The 26883-nt window shown below is 40.7% G+C and overlaps 1 protein-coding gene across 2 annotated transcripts in view; it reads left to right on the forward strand.

The window, feature by feature from the left end:
* Plppr1 (phospholipid phosphatase related 1) overlaps positions 1–26883 on the forward strand; it is a 301822-nt gene that overhangs the window by 125087 nt on the left and 149852 nt on the right. Inside the window, exon 1 of one of the 2 annotated variants that reach the window (XM_029555427.1) lies at positions 15256–15331. The exons of the other annotated variant lie outside the window; for it this stretch is intronic. The gene's annotated coding sequence lies outside the window, so the exon portion shown is untranslated. Of the gene's footprint in view, positions 1–15255; positions 15332–26883 lie in introns of those variants that run through there. 2 annotated transcript variants of the gene reach the window in all.

The following is a 26883-nucleotide window of genomic DNA, read 5'->3' on the forward strand; positions in this document are numbered from 1 at the left end:
TATGGTTAAATTTGTTTTCTCCCCCTAGCTAGAAGCCTTTGAGAGGGAACTGACACTGATTCTAACCACTCCAACAGCTATCAAAATACCTGAAAGCAAATCCTGAATCCATCACTCTAGAGTCCAGCCTTGGAAGACAAAAGAAAAAAGAGGAGGAACCCAATAGAGGGATGCTTTTGGAAGCCCTAGTCAAGAAATTCCAATGGACTCTCACATGAACATTTGAAAATTGCCCTGTTCTGACTTTTTTCTAGTTCCCTGTCTAGAACTTGTAATGCTAATTACTCTTGCCTTTACTTCTCCTTCACATCTCCTATTCACCAGTCAAGGACTTTCTTTTTCCCCTACAGATGAGTTATGCAGTTTGGGAGTCTTTTAGGTAGACTCACTGAAGGGTTACCCCAATTGCCTCACCCTGCGTCCCTGTTCAGCATGGAAGAAGCCAGAGCGATCTGTGTCCTGATTCCCTATCCGCAAGTTGGGTAACCTCTTCATAGGATGGTGTGATAAGAATAGGAGGCAAGAATTGGCTAGGTAGTTAGGGTAAAAAGACCCTAAAGAAAAGTAGCCAGTTTCTTGGCTAAAAGTCAAAATGTCCTTGGGCCTCTTAGCAACATACTCGGTTCTAAAGGCCAAAAAGGTCAAAAATATTTGGGAGCTTGTATCTAATCCTTAAAAGATTTTAGGGTTATCTCTTCAGAGGGGAGAATGTTAGAGTAGCAAAAAGTCCCATAAACAAAAAAGAAGAAAAAAAGTTCTGGTCTGAAGCACAAATTGCTAGCTCTTTTATAAACTGAGCTACTATGTTTTCAATTTCATTTCTCCACCCTCTAGCCTATTTATAAAAAGTGCCTTCTAGCCAACTAGACTCCTTGCAGCATTTTCAATATGCCAACCACCTCAGCTGTTAGCATCTACTCATGCTGTTTTCTTGCCTGAATACTCTTCTATCCTTTCTCTACATGCTGAGAAATCATTCAGTCTTTGTATTGCTGTGTCTAGCTTATTTCTTCCAGCTTCATCCATATTCGTATAACCCATAGAAGCAGAGAGTAAATGGTGCTGGGAGGTTGGGGAAACATTGCTCAAATACAATCTCCCAATTGAAAGGAAGAATGAATTCAATGAATGTATTCCACAGCATGGTGACTGTAACTAATAATAATGAAAAACAAACACCCTTAAAAACTGCTAAGAAAGCAGATAATGAGTGTTCTCCTCATAGGTAAGTTTGTAAAATAATCCACATTAGTTGGTTTTCTTTAGCCATTCTACAGAATATACATATTTCAAAACAAATACACAATTTTTATTTGCCAGTTAAAAAGAATACATGCCTAATATTAGTGTCAGGTTTGGGCTCCATCTTGTGAAGCAGACCTTAAATTCAATCAGAAAGTAATTGGTTATTTCCATAACATTCATGACACTATTGCACCAGTGAGCACATCTTACATGGCCAGTTGTAGTAGATTGTTGGATTCACAACTGGGCAAGATTGATTATTGCTTTTCTCTTCCAGCAGCGTGCCTAGCATCTTCCAGTACTGTGAAGACAAGGCTCAGGTATCATTAAAGAAGAGTGGGTAAGGGAGATCATAAGAGCCAGAGGTCGTGGATGACCACAAGGAAATGGTTTTCCAGACAACTGTGTAGTTGCTTATATGAATTTACAGCAATGGTGACAGTATGCACAAGACCCACATAAGCTCCAGCCAGAATCCCAACATGGAAGTGGGGAAGTGGTAGGAAGCCCCCACCTTAGTTGAGGAACTATTGGAAATCACTGATTGCTGGGAGAGGGAGAGTCAATTTTCTTTAAGAGTGTGATGCTGAGAGCCAGGTGTGGTGGTGCACACCTTTAATCCCAGCACTCAGGAGGCAGAGGCAGGCTGATCTCTGTGAGATTAAAGCCAGCCTGATCTAAAAGGGGCTTGGCATTTCTAAGTGCCTGCTGGCTGGTCTGCTGGCCTTCTGTGAACCTCACTCAGAAGCTACTCTCTGTGGCTCACAGCAGAATTCTCTCCAGTGCCTAGTGGTCTAGTGTATTTTCAGTCTGTAAATTTATAATTTGTGAGGAATGTTCACAGTGAGGGCTTTCTTTAGGAATTACTGGAGGTTTTTTTGTGTCTTTGGGTTGGTGTTAGAAAGTAGTCATTTGTGGCAAATAAAAGTAGATGCTTCTTCATAATCCTAGGGCTCTAAATTGCTCTGGGAATGAATCAGTAAGGAAGATTTTTGTACCACATACCTTTTTGGATCTAAGTCTTCGAGTCATAAATCCTTGGGAGAGAGGAACAGAATCGCAGAAAGCACAGGAGACAGACACTCTCCAAGTTAGAAGAAAGGAGAGCAAAATGTAGAGTGAAAGAGAAAAAATAGAAAGGACCTCTAGGGCAGAAGGTTAGAGCAACACAGGTGTGGAGGTGAGGGGGCAAAGCTTTGGGAACTGGAAGTGGCTTTCTGGGAAACTAGGCACTGCTGCAGCAGGTAAGTGGGACTGTGGGGGTTCCAAGAGAGCATTTATCAAGTGTGGTTGCATCCCGGCCTCTTTGCTATCTGTTTTACTCTTTATTTTACGAAATCCACATATGAACACTGTGAGATAATATTCAAAGGCCTGGTGTCACCCAGTAAGTGGTAGAAATGGATTGCAAGTACAAATGTGTTTTGACTTCGACTTCTGTTCTTAATAGTCAAACCCTAGTTGCCATTCATTTTCTGATTGAAGATATTTTGCAAACCATGGTCAGAACTGAAGTCAAATTTGGATGCCCACTTGGCCAAGAGTGGGCAAAAAGGGAGGATCCTCTTATCTGTGTGAAGTTAGGATGGTACCTGGCACTCTGCTGGGATGGACTGATGCAGGGTAAGATGCCCAAGGTCCCTCAGATTGTAATAGCTATGAAGTGTCCTCTGCTCTTCCCTTAGGAACCTGATGCTCTTGCATTTCTGGGTAAGTGTTGTGGGTCCTCATCTCCTAGCTCTCCTCTCTGCCTGGACAACCTGTTCTGATTTAGACAAATCTCAGGTGCTCTGCTCCTAGTGATCTGACTTTAAGCCCTTCCTGTATTCAGCAGTGAGTTTCTTTACACTTTCTGGTTATCTCCTATTCTGTTTGGGATCCACAGTGGCTTCCCTTTCGCCACAGTGAACCCTCATACCTGGCATGCACTCGAGTTAGCTAGACAAAGAACAGTTTGATTGGTTATGCAATTCACAGGGTATGCCCTGTGAATTCTTTTTAGAATTTCATCCATATTGTTTCACTATATTCCATAGAGAGTTTTGTAGACAATATCTTTTTTTATTCTCCTTGCCTTTTATAAGTAAACATCTCTAGTTTTTCCATCTTTGGAAATTAGGAACCTCATCGGTATCACACTAGGCTTTCTTGGGGAAAGGTATGTATTTATTATTTATTATTTATTATTTTTATTTTATGAGTATATTGCCTGCATGCATGTGAGTGCACTTGCATTGTGCAATGGCTGCAGAAGTCAGAAGAGGGCATTGGATCCCCTGGAACTGGAGTTATGGATTGTTGTTAGCCGCCCTGTGGGTGTGGGGAACCACACCGGAGTCTTCTGTAAGAGCTGACAGTGCTCTTAACCACTGAACCACCTCTCCAGCCCCATTGTATGTATTTGTTGAACTCTTCAGTTTTAAATCTTTACTCCAGGATTGTTTTCTTCTTTCATATCTTGGAATATTTTTATTCTGTCATTTTTTCTGTTCTTTTTCCGCAGTATCAATTGCATGTATCTTGGATTTCCTTTGTTTCTTATGCCTATGACCTTCTTTATGAGCAAGCCAACATCTTTTCCTGTTTTACGTCATTTCTTCAAACATTTGTGCCTTTGCTTTGAGTCTTTGCTTTTAACAGATCTTTTACTTGCTGTGCTTTTATTTTTCTTTCCTATTTCTTTTCTTGAACTCTGCCAATTCATGACTTCTACCATCTTTTATAATATTGTAATGATCACCTATCAGAATTCCTACATTTCTTCTTTAATCTTTCTATAACTCTGTTTCTAATGAAATTTATTTGTCAAATCCTACTTTTCATGTGGGTTAGATGTTCTTAATCTACTTTCTTCACTGTTGGGGGATTTAGATTTTTTAAATTTTGCCTTAGTTATAGCTTTCACGCAGAGGTATCAAAGTTGATGCCGTTTAGATTATTGTTGTTATCTGGGCCATAGTTAATTTGGACTATCCCACAAGTTGGACTGAGCCTTCTTATCTCAAATGCCTTCTCATAGAATTTGTTAGGATTTGTTTGTTTCATCCTGAAGCACCTGACCTTAATTTTTGCCATTCACAAATTGGTTATGGTTTGCAATAAAGCTCTAAGTGTTGTGATCTGGGGAACTGCTGTCTTTTGCCCACTGTTCACTGTATTATCCTCTGAGGATGTCTACGGAAGAGGCAGTTATGCTGTGGTCCACGGCAAGAAGCCACTTGGCTATGGTTGTCCTCAGACCCGCTGCCCTGTTAATCTGTCATTACACAACCTGCTTCTTTTATGATACCTGTATCCCCAGACATTTCATTTGCCTCAAACAAAATGACATTTCAATAGGCCTTAAAGGGCAGTGGATCTAGGTCTGGGATAGTCTGCTTCCTGCATGAGTGCTGAGGTGTGTGTTTGTTTTCAACACCTCTATGCTGCACATTCCTGAGCTGCCAAGCTGCATGGTTGGAGCAGCATTTATACTTCCAATTAAATGAATTTCATCCTTTAGTAATTATTTAAAAATATGGTGTTTGAATGAACAGAGTGAAGTGGAAACACATTTCTATCTTTAATCAATGGTATGATTCTTTTAAAGATCAAATCAGATTTAAAAAATCACATGTGGCTAATAGAAAATATTCTGTGAACAAGATAACATCAAAGTTATACTGTTACCATGTGGCCTAGCTGTGTGATACTTTGGAACCTTTTCAGGAGGACAAACTTTTAAATATAAGATGCCATTTAAATATAAGATGGTAAGATTTACAATAGAACAGACATTGTGTAAATCTAGATCATCCCGGGAGACTTACTTGCAAGCATACCCAAATGCCTGTTTGTTTATTTGACTTCAAATATTGGTACCTGTTTTATTTTTATTTTAAGTGTATGAGTGTTTTGCCTGTGTATAAATACATCACATACATCCAGTGCCTGAAGAGGCCAGAAAAAGGTGTTGGATCCCTGGAACTGGAGTTTCAGGTGGTTGTTAGCCACCATGGAGGTGCTGGGAACTGAACCCAGGTCCTCTGTAAGAGCAGCCAGTGCTCTTAGACCCTGAGTCATCTCTCCAGTCCTGTACTTGTTTTCAAAGGAAGACATATTAGAGTTACTTAACAACTATTGCCAACATGAGAAAGACTTGTTGCTTTAAAATAATCCACAGTGAATAGCAGAGCAATGTCTTAATAAGTAATAAGCTAGTTGCCAGATTCTCTGGGATTGTGGGTGATGACCGGAGCACACATAGGGAGCCTTATGTATGGCAGCATTACTTGTCACACACCCCCTTGCTTTGTAAAGGATTGGCAGCATGTGGCACGGATGCAGCTGCTCCCCTCTTGCTGAGCTCGATAATCTGTGCTAACTCATCAATGTATATTTTATACTGAGATCAAACACAGCCTCAAACTTTGTCCAGTCTAGCATAAACCCACTTAACTATGCGTGATAAAAGCAACCCATTTGCCATTCTACTTGGTCTAATTTGTCACTGGGCTTCTTGATTAATGCGATCTCCCAAAGAAAAATGAGCAGGTAAAAATGTGTGAAATTGTGCAAATATGAGATTTCTTGCCCTCAAATACTCACTTTGCTTGTTTCCCACGTCATTTGGGAATGGCAGCAGCCATTCGATTCAAACATTTATTTATGTCCTTTGTGACCTAGTAATAGCAAACCAGAGTAAGGAGATTAATAAACTACAAGGAGCTAGCTAACCACCCAACAAATATTTATCGAACACTTAATAGGCAAAATATACGGCACCTAAGTTGCAGCAGTAAAGAAGACTGGCCTTGCCCTCTTGGAACAAACAGTTTAGAAAAGAAGATAAGAATTCTATACATATAATGGTTAACTGATAAGTACATAAAGTACTTCAGAGTAGTTGGCTGCATACCCGTTACCAGCATTTGCCAGAAGGCCCTGAGTTTGTTGTAGATGGAGAAGTTTGCTATCTAGTATTAGAAATATCCTCAGACATTAGCAAATGGAATTTGATTTGATACACACAATAAAAGGGTACAAAGAACAGAAGTAGAGCTAAAGACATGATTAATTTTGTCTTGTAGGTTCAGTGAAGCAAGAAAGGGAAGGCCCCAGGGAGATTTTAATGAATAAATAGAATGTCAATAGGCAGATAAGGATGGGGGAAAGTGCCAGAAAGATTAAGTAGCTGGAGTTCAAAGCTAAGAAGAGCCATTGCTAAGTATTTGCTGAGAACTGTAGGTGATTCTGAATGGCAAGTAACAGGCAGGCCCAAGATAATAAAGACCCCTATATGACATATAAAGAAGCTTAATGTTTTTTTAGTACAGAGAGTCTGACATTAACATAGCCCCACTTATTGCACAGTGATCACTTAGTGGCAGGATTGAGCATGGATTGGTAGGTGGGAGAAAGCTGGAGATAAGTATCTCAAGCAGGAGGCTCTCATGCCATGTGAAGGAGCTAATGAGAAACTGCGATGAGCTGTTACAATGACAAATTTGAAATCGCAGGTTCTAAACACCTTCTGCAATTTATACATTTTGTTCCCTGCTTCACATGATTTTCCTGTGATAATAGAGATGGAAAGGAGAGCATATTTCAGAAATGTTTAGGAGGTACAATTCACTTATTAACTGATTAGTCATGATTCCCGAGAGAAGGAATGGGTGACATGACATTTGGGGTTTTCACCAAGGCACAGATTCTAGGAGATGAGCTAAAATTGATGAGTTCAGTTTGGGATATATGAAATTCAAGTTCCTATTTAATGATATGTATCATTCAATAGTCCATCTAGTGGGGTGGTTGGTCTATGTGATAAATTCAGAAGAATCATCAATCTTGAATGTATAGAGTTGAGCATTGTTAACACTGTGATGGTTAAAACACCAGGACAAATAGGCATGTTGGCACACGCTTATAATTCCTGTATTCAAGAGGCTGAAACAGGAGAATTAGTGGTCTAGGCCAGCCTGGGCTTAAAAACAAACAACAAAATAAAACAAAATAGGGCTAAGTGAAAACACCCAGCAAGGGAAACATCTGTGAAAAGCACCCAGGGGCATATCAGTATTTAAAGTTTGCAGAATAGAACCCAGCAAAGCAATCTACAAAGGGCTAATCAGATTTTCTTCTCAGAAAATCAAGAGAACAATGTCATGAAGTCAAAGTAAGTTGAACTTGAAGATGGTTTCTACACCATCACATATTAGAGAGAAATTAGGCAAAGTGGGGTCAGAAGAATTTAGCTGGACTTAGCAGTTAGAAGGTAAAAGGGTTTCAGTAGAAAAAGAAGCCACACTGCGATTACTGAAGACGGGGAAGGACAACATTATGGAATTCTCTGGAGTGGATGAAAGGAAAAGGGAAGAGTTGTAAGGAAGCCCCGGAAGTGGATGCAAAAGGGTTTTTTGTTGGCTGGTTGGTTGGTTGGCTCTCTGTAGAGTGGGACAAGATTGTTTCCTTGGAAGAAGAGAAGACGAATAGAAGAGAAAATGGGATGGCAGATGATGGCCAGAATTTCAGTAAAGGATCTGGCCTTTGTTTTAGCTTGATCTCCAAGACATATCCTGTAAGACAGTAAAGCAAGTATAAGGAGATTCTTTGGGAAAACCAGAAAATACCAGTAGTGGAATAGAAAAAAGAGTCATGGAAGGAAGATGACCAACAAAGGACTAGAGAAATGGCTCAGCAGTTGAGAGCACTGGTTGCTCTTACAGAGGACCCAGGCTTAATTCCCAGCATCCACATGGTGGCTACCACTGTCCATAACTGCAGTTTCAGGGGATCTGATGCCCTCTTCTGGCCTCTGTAGGCATTACACACACATGGTACACTTACACGCATGCAGGCAAAACAATCATATACATAAAAAAATCAGTAAATCAAAAAATATTTTAAAAAGAAGGACAACAAAAGATAAAATCAAGTCAGCTTCCACTGAGAGCTACTGGTGCTTAACCCCATAAGAAAATCCATGGAACAGTGTAGACTGCATGCCATGAGTTTTCTCATCCAAGGAGTTTATCTTGGGGCAGTTTACCCAGTCACCATCAGACACTGCACAGGTTGATTTTAGGGGTGTTAAATCTTGGTCCTTCCAGCCTGCATTGCAGCATGTAGCACTGATTCCTCAACTTCAGCTCTCATGGCCCTGGGGAAAGAAATGTTACAGATCCTCACAGATGTGAGTTGGGCTGAGACTCTCGGTTTATGCACTGGGCACCAACAGCTTTTCGTAGAGATTGGAAGACTGACTTTTCTGCTGAGTGGATGGAGGTATGGGGTTGAATGGCCTCTTCATTAACTTTCCTGTGATAAGTTTATGTATGTTAAATTCAGTTTATATCTTTGTCACACATTTTCAATTTTAAGTAAAAAGTATCTCTAAATAGGACACTATTTAGAGTATTATACAGGAGACAAACTTCTCTTTCACCTTGCATATATAACTAGTAATAATTACCTATGCAATCTTGATGCCTAATTCCATTTTTCCTAGTAGGTCTATTTGATTTTGGCTGATTAATTTTGCAAAAATGTACTGAATTGGAATTTCACTATGAAAATCAAGTTTATATGACTTGATACATAGAAATTACTAAATCATCAATGAAATTGGTCTAGGTGTTTAGGAATTGTGGTAAAATAGGGGTAAAACATCCAAAACATAGAATTCATATCCTTAAGACAAATTACACCATGTTTGTTTTTATAGAGATTTAAGTATAGACACTGACCTCAGAGTTATAGTTTAGACTACATCAATATCATTTCTTTTGGACTTTCTTTTTGTGTTTTGGGTTAAAATAATTTTTTTCTGTAACATAATACTAATCACATTATTTCTCCTTTCATGTGTGAATCTAGTTACTGAATATTAGAAACAGTAATCAAAACATTGCAGCCTGATTGTCTAAGGAACAGGGCATGGCCTGGGCCGAGGTAGGGAGGAAACCGTTATAAACTCTGTGCTTAATTGACCTCTTAAACTCAGTGCATACTTTATAACTTTTTAAAGCTTCTATGAAGATATGATGGCTTCTGGTGCAGGAAAAAGGCTAAAGGAGAATGGAGTGGAAAGAGCAGCAAGTCAGAGCTGCAGTGCAAAACTGCAAGGAGTCCAGGAAGGCAAGACACGGGTACAAGCAAACTCGAAGGAGTAATACGAGTGTAGCTTTGTTAGAGGGCACTCCTAGGAGCTGAGCTGGGATCTAACGAACAGCCACCGTGTACCAAGCTGTGTGTTTGCATCCTATTTTGTAGGGACCAAGCTGAACCTTTAAGACTAAAATGTAAAAGGAATTAGTTTGCTTCTTGTGACTTGATAGCACCAGATGACACTTAATGGACTCGAAACATTTTGTGCCAGTGACTGCAGTATTTTAAGGGCTAGGAGCCAGAAAGGGGTGTAAGAGTAAGGGGAAAAAACCAAGGTGGCTATCCCAGCATGCACACCTGGAGGGGGTGTGACCCTGCTGGAAATGGGCAGAACAAGAGGGAAGTGGATCCTTCCCCACCCCCCACCCCACCCCTGCCCAAGTAGTTCAGAGCTGGTTTTCCTCTAACAAGAAGTGTTTTTTTTTGTGTTTTTTTTTTTTTTTCCTGAGGACTTAGTTCGAGAATGTATTCACTGTGTCTTTCAACGCCTTAGTTTTCCTCACTGTAAAATGGGCTGGTACTCTACACTTCTAGTGGTTATTGTGGGAGTCACATGAGCACCTGCATCAAAGCTGGCCTGGCTGATGATGCTTGGTGCCCATTTGTGCACTCTATTACCTTTGCTTTGGAGGCATTGGGTACTTATTTTTCTTTGATCAAAGTGTCATAGGAAATTCATCTTGTGAAATTTGAGTCTTCAGTCTTTTAAAAAAAAATTTATCTGTATGAATGTATTGCCTGCATGTAGGTAAGTGCACCCATGTCATGCAATGCCCACGGAGCCCAGAAAAGGCCACCAGATCCCCTGGAACTGGAGTTATGGACAGTTGTTAGCTGCCATGTGGGTGCTGGGATTTGAACTTGGGTCTTCTGCAAGAACAACCAGTGTTCTTAACCAGTGAGCCATCTCTCCAGCCCCGAGTCTTCAGTCTTTTATCCAGAAATAAGAACTACAAATTCTATAATGTAGTATGCACGACAAATGTAAGAATTTAAAATGTGGCCTTTAAAGCTATTAAAATGATTACTTGTTTTACACGAACCAAAAATCAGCAGAAAACTCAGGTTTGATGGAGAGCAGAAAATTGGACAAATTCCTAGACAAAAGCTTATAATCTAATTATCCATTAGGATTGCATAAATATTTATACAAAAATCATGGTGCTGGAAAAGAATTTCAAGTAAACAGAAATGTGATTAAGAAAACTGTTCCAAACTGTTCTTAATTTCCTCACTAACTTTAACCTTTTGTATGCATTCAAAATGTCATGGAATGACTTTTTAAAAATTGTAAACCACTTTAACGTGACAAGTTGTCTGTGGTTGGATGGTCGACTGGAAATATAACACTAGGCTCCTTGAGCTATTAAGACTGTCCTTGAAAATGAATATTTCTCCCTTTCCTTCAGGATCACTTACGCTCAGATGAATAGAATTGAACCACTTTGCTTTTTGTAATGTCACTTCATCAGCATGGTTTCTTTCCCTTGACCTACAAGAGATTCAAGGGGAAAGTTCCAAAATGGATTGCGTCATCAGATGAACACAAGCATGGCTTTTCTGATCATCAGAACTGACCGCAAACAGAGCAAGCTGTAAAAAATGCTTCTGATCAATGCAGATGTTCAAATACAGACTTAATACATGGAACTTAGTGTGATTCCCTGGTCACTCTAGGAGTAACTTCTAGTACCAGAGAAGTTTGGCCATAGTTTGGACTAAGAAAACATCGGTTAGAGAGATAGCCTAATGCTTAAGAGTGCTTACTGCTCTTGCAAAGGACCTAGATTTGGTTCCTAGCACCCACATGGTGGCTCACAACCACCTGCAATTCTAATTACAGAGAACCTAATGCCCTCTTCTGACCTCTATGGGTTCCTGCATGCATGTGGCACACATATGTACACTCAGGCACACACTTATACACAAATCTAAAAATAATTTTTTAAAAAATGAGCAAAGGATCAGAATAAACTTTTTTCAAAAAGAATTGGTTTATTGGAAACCTTTCTATAGACTTGAATTTAAGCATGACTAACTATCCACTGATATGAAGTCAGACAGTAATGGAAACTGTTGATTTACTTCCTTTAATCACATAGTGTGTCCCCTTGTATGTTACAAACTACCATCCTAACCTGGATTTGAACACTTGCACTAAAGCTGGTGGTCTGAACAAGTCACGCGACTACTCTGAACCTTGGTTTCCTAAGTTGTAAAATAGGTTGATAATCATGTTTGCCTTGTAATGGTACTAGGATGACTCATTAATGCATTCCTGGAGACCTGAGCTCTGCTTAGTTCACAGGAAGCAGTCAAAATATAAGTAATTTAATAAAATAAGAAAAGGGCATCTTATAAGGGGATATCCCCCAACTGTAAGACTATCTGTCTCTGTGAATTTATTGCTGTGTGTGTGTCTGTCTGTCTGTCTGTCTGCCTGCCTGCCTGTCTGCCTATCCTGCTGGAGGCCAGAGGTCTATGTCAGGTGTCTGCCACTATTTTGAGACAGGATCTCTCACTGAAGTTAAAGCTCACTGACTGGCTAGACCGGCTATCCAACGTGCTCTGGGAATCCCCCTGTCTCTGTCTCCCCTTCACCCCCAGTGCTCAAGTACAAGAGTGAGCTGTCACAAAGCTTTGACATATGTGCTAAGCATCAGAATCCCTGTCTCCATATTTATACTTTGCTCACTGAGCCAGCACCTCAGCCCTGGGAAAGGTATTAGCTTTTAAAATGCAAACATCCTTTCTGAAACTTTAAGTACAGATTGGGTACTTGTACTAGATGACTCACAGGATATCTTCTTACCCTGAGACCCCGTATATTTTGAGATTTGGTCCTTAGTAATCATATGTGGAAAACATTTCACAAGTTTGTTCTCCCAAAATATGAGTAGTCTGGCCAGCCTAGATAACTGCTGAATAGACAGTGGAGTGAGTTTGATAGAGTACAAAGCTCTCTAGCTGTGGAGTGTGGTGGACCTAGTTTACATTCTAGATTGAATACTTGTTAACTTTGTAACCACCTATGATAAGTTACCTTCTTTGAGCCCCAGTATCCACAACTGTAAATTGAGGATAAAAGAGCATCTTCTGTAAGGAGCCAAATAGCTAAAATGAGTTACTCCATGTTAAAAACCTTTGCTACTAAGTATTCATGAAATAGTCATCCTGAAAGTTGCAATTTTTCCCTCCTAACTCTGTGTGTGTGCCAGATTAAACACAGCTTGGTGATGCTTTTTTCCAGCCCCCAAACAGCAGGAACATCTTCTTCCTTTGTCTTAACAGAAAATTGATGATGATTTCAGATTAGATGTAGGCTGTGCCCATACAGAGGCCATAAGTGAACATTTTTATTAGAAACAGTTTGGCTCACCTACCAAGCAGTCACGAAAGTGTGGCTTTCCTAGGTCAAAGGAAATGGTTTTGTGACTAGCTTTGCTCATATGAGGAGACTGAGAATCACATGTACCCACGTCTGTATTCATCTCTTGTCTCTTTTTCTAATGCCTTTCTGGCATGGTGGGTCAAACTAGAGAGACTTTAGCCCTTTGTTTTTAGTTATTCTAGCTTATACTTTGCTGTTCCTTTTTAGCCTCCTCTTCTGGGGCTTCTGAAATTTCCCAGAGCTCAACCTATAGCTTTGCCAGCTTGACCCATCACTGAGGTCTGCATGTTGGATTCATTTTTTTTTCTTGACTGCCCAGGTGAATTTGCTTCGTGTTGTGGAGAATGCAGTTAATTAAGGGCGTCATTGAGAACCCACAAGTGTTCTTTGGATTCCTCCTGCTGATTGGTTCAGCTCTCTCTTCTCATGATCCAGAGTTCTCTTCCAGTCTGAAGAATGAATTTCCTCCCCTTGATACCCTGGTGGCTGGTGTGCATCCTGAATACTGCCACCTGCTTGACTGCTCCACAGTTTCTCTGTGAGAAAATTATGCAATTAACTTATATTCTAATGTGAAGCTTTCTTGAAAATAGATGTGAGCAAATTAGGCTCCCTGGGAATTAGCCAAAGCTAAGCAGCTCATAATCTTTTTATCTGCTTGAACAGAGAGAATGTTTAGTAAGTATTGCCAATGTCCTTTAAAAGCAGGTTCTTCTTATCAGGCCGAACAGTAGGATAGCTTCTTAGTGACACCTGGACACTTGAGGAAAATAATAGAAAACTGGCCAAATACTAAGAAAAGGAACTTTTGTTCGACAAATGCTTGCACAACACCTGCCATAGGCAAAACACTATGCACATTTGGATGTAAAATCTCATGATATAATAGACAGAAACACAGTCAGTCATGGGGACTTTGTTTGTGACCTGGGTCCAGGTCTATTCTTGTCAGATTATAAACTAGTGCTCAGGTCTATTGAACATGTACATTCTCACCTCAATGCAAAGTTCTCTACATTTACTTATGTGATGTGCCAATGCTCATACTAGAGAGGAAATCCCACATTCTAGTGGCTTTCTGGTGACAACAAACTCAGGCATAGGTTATGGGGAAAACTGCCCTGGTTTCATCAGAGGTTGCAAGCAAGAAACACACCAAGGAGAGGTTGTAGGAGCAGTGGAACGTCACATCATCCCCATTTATTTATAGATAGCAGCGTGCTCTGCCAACTCTCCACTTTCAGGTGACTAGTTTACATATTCATCCAAGTAAATGAATGGTATAAATTTTGCTATTTCCTTCATCTCTATAATCCTGTCCTCTTAACAGTTTTCACTAAAATCAAAAGGGAAAGAGGAAGTAAACCTCAAAGTATTTTTTTTCAATTTTTTAAATTTAATAACCACATGATTAGAAGAAGCGTTTTATTACAGCATTAAGATATTCAGTAACACATTCCAGAGCAAGGATACATCTCTTTCAAAAGTGGCTGTTGAATTAACAGTTATACAATATTGAACTCAGTATAAACCCTGCAAGACATAAAATTGAATGAGTTTTTACCCTTTAAAGAAGATCTCCATTTCATTTTAAAATATGCTGTTTCCTACATTTTTAATGCTGCTAATGCTTAGATATTTGCACATGTGTCTTTAATCTCTATGTATCTGATTATTATTAGTCACAGTTGGTTACACTCGGGTCCTTACTACCTGAGTATGGCTATAAAGTCATCAGGTAGATTTCACTGGTAATGTTTATCACCTCTACTATTTAACATGAAGTAAATTCTTATGCTTCCTCCTCAAATATGTCTTTTTTAAATTTATTGATTTTTCGAAAGTATTTATTTTTTGTTTTTGAGTAATTTTAGCAAAAGAAAGGTGAAACTGTTGACCCAAAAATGGTTTACTAGTGTTTGACCTCACGAATTTTTTGGTATGAATATTCATCATTGACTGTGCATTAATCCCAGGAACCTTTTTACCTAGACAGTACTACTGACTGCTAGTCAGTGCCCAGCTGACCTTTGCTCCTGAGGTTGGTGGTGTGAGAAGACATGGAGTTGGAGCTTTTAGTTCGCTTTTCCACAGATCTCTTTGGAACCACCATGAATGTCCAGAATATGCCGTTCATTTAGTCAACATTTAAAACAGAGTTCCGGATGTTGTTAAGAGACACCCAAAACTTCCATTTAGGTCACTCTTGTAGACTAGAGCCAGGATGAAAAGATAACACATGTGCCTGTAGAAAATCAGGTAAGATCTTTGGAGTCTAATCTCAAGACAAACTGAAGAGCACACAGAGAAAGATAGGCATGGGTTGGACAGAGTTTATAAGTTGCTTTTTCCACCCAGCCGTTGCTGACACTCTGTGGTCTGTAACTAGGCACCAAGCCCGTGACTCAGATGGCACAGTGTGTGACCTGGTGGGTCAAACTGTTAGCAATAACTAAGTCAGATATAGTCATCTCAGAAAGCTTCGTAGCAGAAGCTGAACTCTGTCTTGAAGACTACAGAGGAGCTGGAAAAGCAGAGGAAAATGAGGTACACTGTGTGCATTTAGGGATGCCAGCTCATTTGGGGATTATGTTAAATTGAATTTTTGTGATTTTCATACAATAGAGTTTGATGACATTTAGAGTCCCTCCTTTATTTGTCCCTCCCCCTATAATATGGTCTATAGAGCCTGATTTACGTCCCAAATGTACTTCAGTGTGGGTTTATCCACTGGGCCCACCAGGAGCCCCATCTCTGTAAGACACTGTCTTTCCCCCTCCCATAAACTGTCAGTTGCCAAAAGTTCCTTACATTGGGTTAGGATTTCTTGCTTCCCCATGTTCTATGCTAGAATTTTGTCTGGTTTGAGTTTGCCTAGTTGTAAGCACAGTATTTTTTATTACATTTTATTTATTTATTTGTGTGTGTGTGTGTGTGTGTGTGTGTGTGTGTGTGGTGCACAAGTGGTAGGGGTTAGAGGACAACTTTCAGGTATTTGTTTTCTCCCTCTACCACACTGGTCACAGGCATTAAACTCTAGTCATCAAACTTGGCAGCAAAGGCCTTTACCTGCTTAGCTACTTCACCAGGCAAAAGCAGTGTTTTATTCAAAAGTGAGTGTTCAGGAGCCTGGGGATACAGCTATGTCAGTAAAGTTCTTGCTGGGCCATTATGAGAAGCTGAATTTGATCCTCAGAACCCATGTATAAAAACTATGATGGTGGCACACTCCTGTGCTAGGGAAGAGGAGAAAGGTAGATAGATGTGTGGGGCCTGCAGGTCTAGCCTGATTGGTGAGTTCCAGGTCAGTGAGAGGCCCTATCTCAAAAAGCAAGGTGGATATCACCTGATAAACAACACCCAAGGTTGCCCTCTGGCCTCCACGTGAAGCACACAGATGTACATACACTTGCACATACATGTGCACACACACCCACCACACAAAGTGACTGTGTGGTGATTTAGGCCAACTCTGTTTCATGTAGTGCCTGATTCTTAACCAGATAAAGGCCAAGGAAATGACTGGGATTCACAAGGCAGAGTGAAAGGAGTCTGAGGTGACCTGATGAGGGAAGATGCAGAAAGCTGCCTGTTTCCTGTTCATCATTACTGGAGACAAAATGGAAAAAAACGATGCATGTTTTATGCTGATAAATGTTATGGAGAAAGCATTTTGACACACTAACTATTCCCAATTTAATCAGTTACTAAATCTCAACTATTTGGTGGTGTGATTGTTTTTAAGATTCTTTCACATCGCTTCATCCTCACCCAGTGCACCATCTCCTCTTGTCAAGATGATCACAGGAGAGCTCAACTGGCCACCTCACCATGCTCCTTCTTAGCCCACTTTCTAAAACCGCTCTCTGCCACCTGCACAATCTTTAGCAAAAGCAAATCAGGTTGTTGAAGTTTCTTCCTTAAATCTTTTCAATAAATTACTTTTCTTTTCTTTTCTTTTCTTTTCTTTCTTTTTTTTGAGACAGGGTCTCCCTGTACCCAGCTGGCCTGGCCTGGAACTAGCTATATGGACGAGGCTGGCCATGACCTCACAGAATCTTCCTGCCTCTGCCTTCCAAGTGCTGGGATTAAAGGTGTGAGCCACTGCACCTGGCTAATAAATTACTACTTTTTTAGAAGGAAGTTCAAACTTTTGAGACAGCCACTAGCTTTGCATCATCTGGGCCTCATGGCTCTTGCTTCGGCCTCTTCACATATCCATTTCCTGTGCTCTCTGTGTGTCAACCATACGGCCCTGTGTTCTCATTTTCAGAACTTCCCACGTGTGATTCCCTTTGAGATGGATTACATTTTTATTCCCTGCCTCCAATTCCTATTCAGCCAATGATCAGTTCCTCAAGCGAGACTTTCTTGGCCCCTTAGGCTAAATTAAATACTCCATTACAGGTCCAGGAGAAACACTGCTTTTATGTGATCTGTAATTACGTGTTTTCTGTCTTTCCAAGGAACACATGGGGTATAACTGCTGAACAGAATAAGTAAGGAGTTATAAAACCTATTTTCTAGCAGTTAGAGAAAGACAGTAAATATACCTAATAAATTATATACTATGCCAAGTGATTGGTAGATAGGTAGAAGAATTAGGGAAGGAAGATTAGGAATGCTGGATGAAGGTAGCAGGTTCAATATTCAAAAGAATGGTCGTATCTCTAAACCAGATATAGATTAACTCAGCAAATACTATAGTGTTAAATACAAAGTTTAAAATTATAAAGTTAGTCTCTTACCTAAAATCTGGCACAAAATGCTAGATATTCAGTGTTCATCAAGGAGACTAATGAGCAAAGTTACCATCTATTATGTGCATTCAAAAGTCTCAGGTTAGTTTGGTCACAGAACACACACAGCTCCCATGATTATGCACCAGTGTGAGGGAGCCATGACTCCCCCTCCCCCACCCCCCAGTGTTATGTGAATCCTCCAAAATCTTTTGTGGTAAAAAGAATTCCTCTTTTACCTGTTCTCTGTCAGATCCCAAAATGGTCTAACAGGGCTGATTAGTTACCCTGTTGGGAAGGTTCAGAGTCTTTCTGGTTGTGATTTTTTGGGGTGGCAGAGCATTTCACAAAAACATAACCACTCTGTTCCAGAAGGGAAGCTTGAGGATAGAGGATAGAGCTGGTGTGTCAGCTCATGGATTGCTCTGACTCACAGTTCCCAGACCACAGACACATGTACTTTGTTTGTGTGTGTGTGTGTGTGTGTGTGTGTACTTCCTGTCTCCCCCTCTGAAAAACAAATGGCTTGCCTCCTGGGTGGCCTAGCTTTAAATTGGAAAAGGCAGCCTAGCTTGGCAGAACAACAGTTTCACAGCCTCCCACTGCTCACAACAGCTTGTGACAAGCATCCCCTGCAGGCAAGACCTTAAAAGGCTAACATCCTGGAACTACCAAGTTCAAAAGGAGTTTTCCTGTGTAGCTTCTTTAGAATCCTAGTCTGTGGGGAAGGTTCCTTTCTTCTCCAGCAATTTCTCTCCCTGGACTTTTCCCTCTACTTACTGAATGGCCCTATTTCTTGGATCATTGGAAACCAGTGTGACCCCAGAGATCTGGGAGGAGATTTTAGGACCAAATCCTGGGTTCTAACAAGCTAGGCTTGGGCACTCCTCAGGCCACATATACAAGTAACAGTGAAAAACGAGAAGGAAATTTATTTTTAACATAGCCATCTTAGGAAAAATGACAGAGTTCCAGTGGTTCCCAAGTCCATCTTCAGAGTCCTGACATCAGAGTTTTGTTTTTGTTTTTATTTTTTTTGTGTGTATTTCATACAGAACATCCCAAATAATCTTATTCATCTTTATACCCACATCCCAAATGGCACCTTCCCATAGCTGCCCCCTCCCCACTGGAGCCTATATACTCTGTCATCCCTGTTTACTGTCCACTGTTTTCTCAGTGCCCGCAGCGGTTCCCCAGTGCAAGTCCACCTGCTGAGTCTAGTCAGCCTATCTGGAGTCGCTTGTTTTAGTAAGATCAGCTCTTCCTCATCTAGCAGCAATCAGTTGCCAACATTTTTTATAGATAAGATGGGGGTCTGCTGTTCATTTTCCCAGTTCTATGCTGGGTTATTGTGTGGGAGTCTCTTGGGCCACCCTGACCAACAACTCAAAGTAAGGTATCTCCTGTCTGGCATTGTTTCTTGTTATGTAGCCTTTCGCTCTATACATGAACTCTTAAAGAAATATACTGATCACTTTACTCTTTGGTTATACTTTCCTTTTGGGTGTTTAAGACCATACAGTTGGCTCAAATAACCCAATTTATTTTTATTCTTAAGGTCGTGACCCTCAGGGGTCATGTGGGCTTGGGAGGAGCCCCTGGCTCCTTTCTTTTACCAGTTCCATCTATGTGAAGATAAGACAAAGTTCCTGCTCAACTGTGACTGCCTTCGCTTGGAAGCATGGAGGAAATGTTTCCTCTGTGTTGACCCTCCTCTTTGTAGACTGGACACTGGTTCAAGTCCATATGGTGGGGGTCTCCATGGCCTAGGACAAGAGGTATGCATCACTTAGCAGACCTGGTCAAAGTGTGATCTCGCCCATCACTGACACTCCATTGTCTTGGCTCTTGTCTTTCCTGACAAGTTGTCAGAAGTGTGTGCAATCTGTTACTGGGAGACAAGCTTCTCCTAGTGCCAACAGGAGACTTCAGCCTTTCCTTTTCCTGAGCATGAGGTTCCTGGGGAACCTCCAATTCCTTGCGATCCATTATTTTATTAGCCTGATAGCCGAAGGGAGGAGGGAGGAGCACAAGAATCTTCCTTCAGGATATCCACTTTGTTCCTGTGAGGTTATAAGATGAGAATCAGAAAAAAATGCAGAGGAGCCAATGATGAAGGGCACATTGGTCACTCTGACCCTGACCTTGATAACATAGCAAGTGCCTGTTCTGGGCCACTTCAGACAGTTCCAGATTCAAACAGGACTGCCTGTCTACCACTCTTCCATGTTCTTATCAACAAAACAACCAATAAAAGCTGGCTCATGTGTGGTTCTTTCTAATTACTTCTCATCTAAGTAATAGTGGCCCCTAGCAAGTCTCTCTAACTCCAGGGGTCACCTACCACCACCAGTCCTGCATTCTCTTAGCCAAAATTGATGAAGAAAATGGAAATTCCCATAGTTGGGAACTCAACAATCCATCCCTACTTCATTCTATTTTCCTCTGTATCTTTTTTGTGACAGCGAAACTTGACTAAACATAATTCACTATCCTGGATGGATGCACAATGGGGTATTCTGCTCCAAACTTTGTTCATTCCATGTCTGGAATGCTTTTTCTTTCTCCTGAGACCATTGTGACCTCCCTGTATTGACATACCCTGCTCGGCTATCATCCATGGAAATAATTCCTCCTTTTTAGGCATTTTGATTTGTAAAAACTAGGTTCTGGTGTTTTAGCAGGTTTCTATTGCTGGGCTGTGCAGTGCCTGCTGCCAGTGCCGGCTTGAGCCATATTTAGATCACTTAAAGCCTAACATAATGCTTTGCACCTAGTAAGTACTTAAGAAGGCCTAGTGGATTAATGAGTGAGTGGGTTTAATGGCAACTTCTTCTCCATACCTGTCTTCAAAATTTAGCAAATGCTTTAGTGACACCAAGAGCATCAGAGCCTTGCTGTGCCATCATCCAGTTTAGAGCAAACTTTAACAAATACATGTTCCTACTGAAGCTTACCTATGGATATTTTTATAGGGAAGATGTGAGAGACCACACTATAACAAAAGTTGTACTGACAACATTGTAAGGATTTAATTGTAAGTTTTGTGACTGAGAACTACAGTGAGATTTTCATATTTGAAATTTTATAACCAGAGAAAGATGCAAAGCAAAACAAATATTTAAGCGTACTTTAGAATCATATTTATTGCTTTTCAATCAAGAACAACAGTGACATATTTTCTGCCTTTTTTCTCCCCATACTGAGCTGAGCGAGTCTCCTACAACATTTCCAATATCTTAGCTGTTCTGGGAGTGTGTCCGGGAGTGAGTTTTTGTGTGGCCCTGGTGTCTCTGGCTCTAATGTCTCAGTTTAACAGAGCATCAAAACCTCATTTCCTTCCAGCTTTTAGTTTGATTGAAGGAAACGTTAACTCACTACTTTATAATTGAGAAAACCTCTTTGTGTATCTTTCCTTTTTGCAGCTATTGTTTTCCTAATGGAAAGTTATAGATAAACCAAATCAGTAATCTAAAAAGAAATTAGAGCAATGCCCTTCTGTGTGAGGCTTGATTTCCTGCCTCGCTGTTCTGGCGCTGAAGCTGTTGGACCAGGGTCCTCTGCTCTGGTGGTGATGCTGGTGGATCAGGGTCCTCTTTGCAGGAGTCTCCTCGGTATTCTTAGGCTTGGCTTTCTTCCTGGCTGCTCCAGGTCATCTGCTGAGTTTTGTGGTTAACACTATCTTTGGACTTGCTGCTTTCTGAAAAGACTAACACAGGTGGTTCACTTTTAGATGCACTCAGACTTAAAAAAAAATTCTTTACATTTAATCAAGGCATATACCTTTTAATGCAATAATCTAATTTTTGTATAGTCACAAAGACCCAGGTAGACCCCAATGGAATGATCCTTGCCAGAAATTTTTTAAGTTTAATTTTTTTATTTTTTAGAATTTTATACATGAGAATTATCTTTGTATTATTTCTGTCCCTCCAAGCCCTCCACCAGCTCTTCCTATGTTCTCCCACTCCCTCTCGATTTCCCGTCCTTTTCTTTATTATTGTTACATATCTATGATGCACTGAGTCCATTTAGTCGTGTTCCTGTGTACCTAAATTTAGGACTGCACACTTGGGATTAGATAACCTTTTAGGGAGCTAACTCCTGGAGAAAACTGATTCTCCCTCACTTAGCATCTGTTGATTGCCTGGAGCTCTTCCTCTTGAGGTAGACCCCATGACATTTTCCCCATCCATTTTGGCACGTCAACCAATTTTGTTATTATGAAGATCTCTACCATACTGTGAGAGTTCATTCGCACAACTTCCCTATCATTTCTAGAATACATTAACTAGCCTCAGATATCTTGTCTCTCTGGCTCTTACATTCTTTGTATCCCCTCTTCTGCAATTTTCCCTAAGCCTTAGGTATAGAGGTTGCATTGTAGCTGTGTCTCTCTCTCTCAATTTTGTACCTTTTACAAGTGTTGTGGTTTACTTTCTATCTTGAGTACATCCTATTTTTGTTCTCTTTTGTGCCAAGATATAGTGAGTCTTAACTATTTGGTGCATGCAAAAATTGGCCCGACGTGTAGATTAGGATTATGTTTTTGAGTTTGTATAAAACGAGTGATGCGAGATCTGAGACTGAGTCAGGAACTCAAGAACTGCCTCAGGGCAAATGTGGAGTCATGTGGTGGTGCTGAGCTGTGGGCACACATTGTATATGTCAACATTGACTGCCGACACATGCCAAGCATTATATAATGTGCTAGGGTTATAGCACTGAACAAGATAAATGTGGTCCTGGCCATGTGGAGCAACTGACCACTGAGAGAAGAAATTTATGAAACCATTGCATCATACTAATGATGAAAGTATGACAAAAAATGTTTCTTCAGCAATTTGAGATGAGGGGACAGTGTTCTATGCAGTGAGAACAGCTCGTGAGAGGGCCCAGAGGTGAAAAAAAGCCACATTGCAGCAAACAAGTGACTGGAATGTAGAAAACAGGGTGTCCCTGGGGTTCAGAGTGCTGAAAAATGGGACTGCAGAGGTTTGACAGTATCAAAGAGTTACAGCAAGCAGAGATACTAACCAAGCAACCTGCTACCTTGGGAGGCCCACTCCATTGTGAGGAGGCCAGCAGTGGACACCCTCGATGCCAATTGATAAATTACAAACACTCTAGTGGCAAGGGGCAAGGGCTACATTGCAGACTATCTACCAGAGCATGGGACTGAAGCTTGCTGATAAGTTCAAAGGATTCCTCTAGGTAAATAGAGCGGCTGGGTACTAGTCACTAGTCAGGGTTCCAGTTTTGGAGGACTGAGTTACTGTGAGAGGATTCATCAAATTTAAACAATAAGGACAAGGCTCACAACTAGTCTCACTGAACAGGTCAGTGAACGATGAAACCCCCCGAAGAGTCCTGGAATTATCCCCTGTTCTGAAAAATCACTCAAGAGCGCTGGGAGGACCCAGGCAACTGGATGGGACTCTGAATCTGGATACTTTGCCAAGATTTGATCAAATTCTGTTTTTCTAAATTAAAGGTTTCACATACCTTTGTTTCTTTCTGCCTTGATCTGAGCTGGTTTAAGGGGTGGACCAAGGCTCTAACTGTGAAAAATGGGAAGGGGAGGATTGGAGACAAGAGCACCACTGCCGTCTCCCACTGTGTGTGGGTCTGCATACTGTCATGCTTGACAAGCTTTGAAAAAATGTCTCTAAACCTGAACAAAGTGTTTCTCTTAAAAGCCTAAGTAGCGCATTCCTAAATCCCACAGGACCAATTGATGAAATCTATTTTATATTCACCTAGAATCTCATTTCATTTGTTCTTATCCCTTAATGTCTTTGTTGCTTTAAAAATATAGCTGAGTTTTTCCAGCTTTGGGAAATCAAGTGCAAACTGTGATCTTCGTTGGAAATCATCGCCTGAATAGAGATGATCCAGAACAGGGAGCGTCCTCTCAGTACCACCCAGGAAGTTAATGCATCTTTAACATGTGCTAAAGATGGGCTGTGCTTGGGGATTATGGTTCACCCCAGGAACTGGAGGATAGAATGAGATGTCACTCTCAGAGCTCATTTTTTTTTTAACCTTTTCCCTTTTTATATCAAGCCCCTCCCCTCCAATTACAATTTGAAGTCATATAGAAATAAGTTCCAGTTTCTCCCCCTTTTTATGCTAGCCAAAATCTCATTTTAATCTTAAATTAGCCTAATTTTGAGAAGCTTCGAGAAATACTATGATAAATTTTGTAAAGCACATCAAAAGACACCGGCGATCTGACTTGGGCCGTGGGTGCCCCCGTCCCACATACTTGCTTTGACAGAGAAGAACAACTGGGAAAAGCTGCTCAGGGGCCCAAATGTCATCCATGATATTTTAGGTGGTCTTCCGAAAAATAATGGAATCTCTGTAAGTATGTAGTATGCTGAATTTGATAAGCTAAATAATAAAAACCATATGCTGCAAGAATTGCTTCCATCACAATTTGTGGATCCTGGATGAGAAGTATTTTCATATTGGAGTTAATTCACCCCAAATCCATGTGTTCTTATCAACAACTGGTGGGTTGGGAAGTTTTGTTTGGTTTGGTTTTGTTTGGTTTGGTTTGGTTTGGTTTTACTTGGTTTGGTGAGAAGACTTGGCTCTATGTGAACTCTAAGAGTTATTTCTGTGAACCCCTTCTAATGGTTTCTCTTTGGGCCTTGAGTAGCTTCCACACGTGCATGAGTCGATCAGTATTCTATGGAAGCCTTGAGGACCTTCTGCTGGCGTCTCACATGATCTTTGTTTAGTGTTCTCTCTGGAACCCAGCCTGAAGGAGTCCAGTTGCTTCAGCCTTCCACATTCTAACTCAGCTTCCCTACAGATCAGGGAGAACACTAGCCTGTGTGCATTCCCTTCACTGCACAGGGGTCTCATGACTGTCCTCAAGCAGTAAGCTGGAGCTTACCTCTGTTTGTCCCATCCTTTGGAGATCACTGACCTTCATTGTCTCCTGGCTAATGTCCTGAACACCATCACCTCGTTTGTTCTTGTCTGTATTTTTTTACTTGTTCCAAGCAAGAAATCCAGTTCTAGCTTCTTTGTCATTGAGGAGAACAAAATCCTTCCAGGGCTATTTTAAGCGCCTTAAGATTGTGTTCAGGGGCTGGAGAGATGGCTCAATGATTAAGAACACTAGCTGCTCTTGCAGAGGACCCAGGTTCAATTCCTAGCACCCACATGGTGGCTAATAAATGTTTATAACTCCAGTTCCAGGGGATCCAACGCCCTTTTTTGACCTCTGTGGGCATTGTGTGACACCAGTGCACTTACACACATGCAGGCAATACTCACCCACATAAAATTAAAATAATAAATAAGACTAGATCGGGTGCATTCAGGGTGGTATGGCTGTAAACTGATGAATGGATAATGAAAATGTGATTCATTTATACAATGGACTTTTATTCAGCAGTAAAGAAAGATGAAATCATGAAATTTGCAGCTAAATGGATGGAACTAGAAACTGTTATACCAAGTGAAATAACACAGACTCAGAAACAAACAAAAAAATGGGGTATGTTCTCCCTCATATGTGGATCCTAGCACCAAATCCTGGTAAGTGAGTATGTATCCAGACATAACTATAGGGACCAGGATAATGGAAAGGAACCAGGGAGGTAAAGGAAAAGAAAGAATCTGAAAGAGAAGAACAGTAGGAAATAGGTGTTAATAGGGAGATATAGATAAAAATGGGGTTAGTTTAAGGGATGTGGGAGGGAAGGGTATACAAGGAAGCTTGGGGATAAAGGGAAAGAAGGAGCTGAAGAGAGGTAGGACCATAGGAGAAGGGTATTATTAAGGGAGAAATGGGAAAAATGGGAGCACCATAATCGGGGAAACAATGATGGAAGGGTTAGACAGTGCAAGAGATAAGTAAAGCCTAGCTAGTTTTAAAAACCAGAGGGAACCATATTAGTCCAACAACCTACTGATGAATTATACATAGAAGATCAAGAAATATATGTCTACACAAGGTTTATCTGAGAACAATAGGTCTTTACCCAAGATTTAGCTACATGGCACATGGTAATTAAAATTACCAGACTGGTGGAACTAACCTTCTTGGATGTTTAACAGACATGCTTTGATGCCTATACTAATTTGGTCAGAGGGACAGAAAGGATAGTTTTTGCTCCTTGCCCTCCTAGGTCGACTAGTTCCAGGGGACTATGAACATCTCTGAAAATGTACTGTAACAGTAGTGAGTCACCCGTCCTCTTGATCAAGGAGGCTGAGGAGACCCCACAAGATGGACTTGAACCAGTGTCCAGTCTACAAAGAGGAGGGTCAACACAGAGGAATCATTTCCTCCATGCTTCCAAGGGAAGCCAGCCATGGTCAAGCAGGACCTTTGACTCATCTTCACATAGGCAGAACTGGTAAAAGAAAGGAGCCAGGGGCTCTTCCTAAGTCTATGTGACCCCTGAGGAACAGATCCTCAAACAGCCTTAAGGGTAAAACTAAATTAGTTTATCTAAGCCAACTGTACAGCCTTAACACCCAAAAGGAAAGTATAACCAAAGATTAAAGGGGCCAATATAATTTCTTAAGAGTCCATATGCATAGCTAAAGGCTACATAACAAGCAACAATGCCAGATAGAAGATAGCTTCTTTTGAGTTGTTGGCCAAGGTGGCCAAAGGGACTCCCAGATAGTAACCTAGTATAGAACTGGGAAAATGAACAGCAGACCCCAACCTTACCTAAAGGAATATTGACAACTGATTGCTGCTAGATGAGGAACAGCTGACCTTCCTAAAACAAAGACCTCTACATAGCCTGACTAGATTCACCAGATGGACAAGTAGTGGGGAATGGCTGGGGGTGCTGACAACACAGCAGACAGTAGCAGGGATAATAGAGTATAAGGGCTCTAGTCGAAGGAGGGAGGCTATGGGAGGGTGCCATCTGGGAAGTGGGTGTATAGATGAATAAGTTTGTTTGGGATGTTCTGTGTGATATACACACACACACAAAAAAAATCAACAAATTTAAAAAATGAGTTATATTCGAGGAGGAAGCATAAAAATTTGTCATGTTAGTTAGTAGAGGTGATAAACATTACCATTGAAATCTACCCGATGACTTTATATCCATCCACAGGTGCCAAGGAGCTGAGTGCAACCAACTATGACTATTAATAATCATATATATACAGGTTAGAGACCCATGCCCCAACATCTGAGTGTTATTAGCAAAAACAATGAGTCTTTCTGTAAGAAACAATGTATTTTAAAATGAAATGGCAATCCTTTTTAAAGATTAAAAATTCATTCAATTTTACGTCTTACAGGGTTTATACTGAGCTCAATATTGTATAACTGTATTAATTCAACTGTGAACCTAAAAATTTTAT

Source organism: Nannospalax galili, unplaced genomic scaffold (genome assembly GCF_000622305.1).
Source record: "Nannospalax galili isolate Female #2095 unplaced genomic scaffold, S.galili_v1.0 scaffold125, whole genome shotgun sequence".
NCBI classification, from domain to species: domain Eukaryota; kingdom Metazoa; phylum Chordata; class Mammalia; order Rodentia; family Spalacidae; genus Nannospalax; species Nannospalax galili.